The sequence below is a fragment of the Microtus ochrogaster genome, chromosome 7 (genome assembly GCF_000317375.1).
Source record: "Microtus ochrogaster isolate Prairie Vole_2 chromosome 7, MicOch1.0, whole genome shotgun sequence".
NCBI lineage: Eukaryota > Metazoa > Chordata > Mammalia > Rodentia > Cricetidae > Microtus > Microtus ochrogaster.
In genome coordinates, this window is record NC_022014.1 from 47,180,942 (window position 1) to 47,184,936 (window position 3,995).

Sequence of the window (3,995 nt, forward strand, 5' to 3'; positions counted from 1 at the left end):
CCCTCAGTATCACAAGTACTCCTTATACATTTCAAAGTCTACTCCTACACACACATACACACACACACACACACACACACACATGCAGACCTGCGTGTACACACGCCCATACACACACACACATAAATGCATGCAGACCTGCGCGTACACACACCCATACACACACAAATGCATGAAGACCTGGCATACACACATTCATACACACACACACACAAATGCATGTAGACCTGTGTGTACACACACCCACATACACACAAATGCATGCAGACCCTGCACGTACACACACCCATACACACACGCATGCAGACCTGTATGTACACGCATCCATACACACACACACACACGCATGCAGACCTGCGCGTACACACATCCATACACACACACAAACGCATGCAGACCTCTGCGAACACACACACATGCATGCAGACCTGTGCGCAAGTACTCACACACCCACACAAATGTTAGCTAGGTGTCCCATACACTTATATCTGGCTTCATCTTGGCTCCGAAAGCAGTCTCCTAAGGACTAGACCTTACACAGCTTCCTTATAACCGCGCTCTTCTGACGCTGCTCTCTCTAGACACTGCTCTTCTCTCACAGATAGTCCCCGCCAGATCCAGTCTGCTGACCGTATTCCAGTATTCCATCTACTTTCCCTCTCTGCTCTGGACTCTTCCAGATACTTCTAGCTGTTCTCTCTTTCTCCCTCTCATATCTACAATAAAATCCTCCTCTTAACCATACCATGTTCATGTCATCAATTTCCTTACTGCCCCCCTCCTTGCATACAATTTTATTATTTTTATGTGTATGTGTGAGTGAATGCAGGTTCCTCCAGAGACCAGAAGAAGTCAGATCTGGAGCTGGAGTTCCAGGTGGTTGGGAGCCCCTCACATGTGTTGGGCACAGACCTTGGGTCCTCTGGAAGAACAATATGTGCTCTGAACCACTGAACCATTTCTCCAACCCATAACTGAATTTTCTCTACTCTTCGGTAGCTGGTAGCAGATAAAGGAGAAGAAACCATGCCACTGGGATGGCAAGGAATCCCAGGGGGACGTCACCTGGGGTATCATGGTTGATGTTCACTCCCTTCTTCCAGCCCCCTTCTCTCCCACCCTTCTTCTCTGACTAGCCTGGCCCAGTCAGTCCCTCCACTGGGTAGCTCCTGCTCCAGTCAAACTGTACACCTTGCAGTTGGCATATGCAGAGTTCTGCCAACTAACCCCTCGCGATGACTATTGCTCTAGCTTTGTGTACCATCTCCTGGTTTGTGTTCTGTCTGAACCCTTTGTCAGGGCATGAAGCCCCTGTTTCCCTGTGGTCCAGCTCTGTGTCCCCCGCTCCCGGGATCAGCTTGGTCCTCCCAATGGTCTGTCTTCTCAGCCTGGAGCCTTCCTCCAACAGTTCCCTTTCCCTGAACCCCTTCTTATCCACCATGGCTTCGACAGCTTTAGATGACTTACTGGGCCTCTCCTCCCGTGGGAGACTTTGCCTTATCCACTTGCTTGTTTTCTGCTGTGTTCCCCCCAAATGCATCACTCTCTGGATAAGACAGGTGCTCGGGGACGTGCCTTGAAGGCTGACAGACTGGCAGGTTTCCTTTAGGATCTTTGTTCATTCATTCACCTTGTGGTGTGTATACGTGTGCATATACAAGTGAGCACAGCACACACATGTGGAGGCCAGCAGTCAACGTAGGTGCCCTTCTTCACTGCTGTCCATCCCACGGTTTCAGGGCACAGCTAACATGCCCCCAAGATTATCCTTCCTCTGCCCAACTCGTAAGCACGTGCAGTTATGTCTGGCTTTTATGTAGATCTGTTTTGTTCTTGTTTTGGAGACAGGGTCTCCCTCTGAAACCCTGGCTGATCTATAACTTGCTATTTGGCCCAAGCTGACTTTGGAACTCACAGAGATCTGCCTGCCTTGGCCACCATACCCCTGTTGCACTAGAGATCTGAATGTAGGCCCTGATGCTTGCGTAGTAAGCATTTACCCACTGAGTCATTCCCCCAGTTTCAATTTCCCTTTATTACAGCCCATTGTGATACTTTGGGTCTCCTTCTCCACAGTCCGATAATGGGAGGAAGCATTAAGATTCAAACAATCTCTTCTATGGTCACAGCTGGTCCCAAATATGACATCTAGTTGAGGATGATTTTAAACCTCTGCTCTTTTTATTTATTTATTTATTTTTTTTTAAGAGTTTCTCTGTGTAACCGCTCTGGCTGTCCTGAAATTCACTTTGTAGACCAGGCTGACCTTAAACTCACAGAGATCCTCCTGTCTCAGTCTCTTGAGTTCTGGGATTAAAGGCATGCATCACTAATGCCTGACATCTTTTTTTTTTAAATATTTATTTATTATGTATACAATATTCTGTCTGTATATGACTGCAGGCCAGAAGAGGGCACCAGACCCCATTACAGATGGTTGTGAGCCACCATGTGGTTGCTGGGAATTGAACTCAGAACCTCTGAAAGAGCAGTCAGTGCTCTTAACCTCTGAGCCATCTCTCTAGCCCCCAGCCCAATGTCTTTAGCATATCTTTTTTGGAGCTGCAGTTTAACCCTCAATAGAAGAAGAAAGTAGGTGGGTAAAATTTGAAGCAGAATGCTTTATGGTACAGAAAAGCCTCTAGCACTAGTGAGTTCCGGCAAACAAAGGGAACCGAGCAAAGCTGGGGTGGCGAGTGACTTTGCGATGTCGCTGGGTCAGACATGTTTGGCCTTGTAAGCCAGATGGGATGGTCAGCTTAGGCGAGAAAGGAGGCCATTCTCATCGTCAATGTGTTCATCTAGGTCATAGCAAGTTCCACTTGGTGGAAGGCAACACAACTCATGGGAAAGGGGATGCTGGCCAGTAGGACCATCAGTGATTGGAGGGCTTAGCTGTCTCTCTCCCTTATTGTCACTTCAAGTCAGGATGAGCTAGGAAATCAGACAGCCAGAGTCTTCGTGCAGAATATTGCCATACTGATCTACATACCCAGCTCTAGACTGGAGGTTGTACGCATTATATACACATATTGCTGAGCAGTATGAATCCTCAAAGCCAGGGGCCTTCTAGGGGCTGTTGAGGCAACTGAGTCCCTGGTCCCTGACTGGATTAACTGAATCGTCTGGGCTGAAGAGATGGTTCAGTTATTAGGAGTACAGACTGCCTGTTAGGTGGCTGACAACTGACTAACCCGAGTTCTAGGGGATCTGCTGCCCTCTTCTGGTCTCCACTAGCATTTCACTTATGTACACACTTTTTTTTAAAGATTTATTTATTTATTATGTATACAGCATTCTGCAAGTCTGTATGCCAGAACACACATTTTTAAAAAAAGATTCATCAGTTTTGCTGGAAATGGTAGCTCATGTTTTCATCTCAGTAGTTAGGAGGCAGAGGCAGGTGGATTTCTGTATGTTGGAGGCCAGCCTGGTCTACATAGTATGTTTTAGGCCAGCCTCAGACCAGCCAGGATTACACAGTGGGACTCTGTCCCAAAAAACAAAACAAATGATTGTTTCCTGTATATGACTGTTTTGCGTGCGTGTATGCCTGTGTGTTACATGCGTGCTTGGTGCTCACAGAGGACAGAGAAGGGACCAGATCCCTTGGAATTAGAATTAAAGATGTTGAAAGCTGCCATATAGGTGCTGGGAACCAAACCCAGGTGCTCTGTAAGGGCAGCAAGTGCTTTTAACTGATGAGCCATCCCTCTAGCGCCCTAAAAATAAACCTAAAGCCAGGGTGTGGTGGCACAAGCCTTTCATCCCATAACCAGGGAGGCAAAGGTAAGCATATCTCTATACATTTGAGACTAGCCTGGTCTACATAACAAGTTCTAGGCCAGCCAGAGATACATTGTTTCCTCTACCCCCAGTAAAATAATTTTTTTTCTTTTTTTTTGGTTTTTCGAGACAGGGTTTCTCTGTGGCTTTGGAGCCTGACCTGGAACTAGCTCTGTAGACCAGGCTGGTCTCGAACTCACAGAGATCCG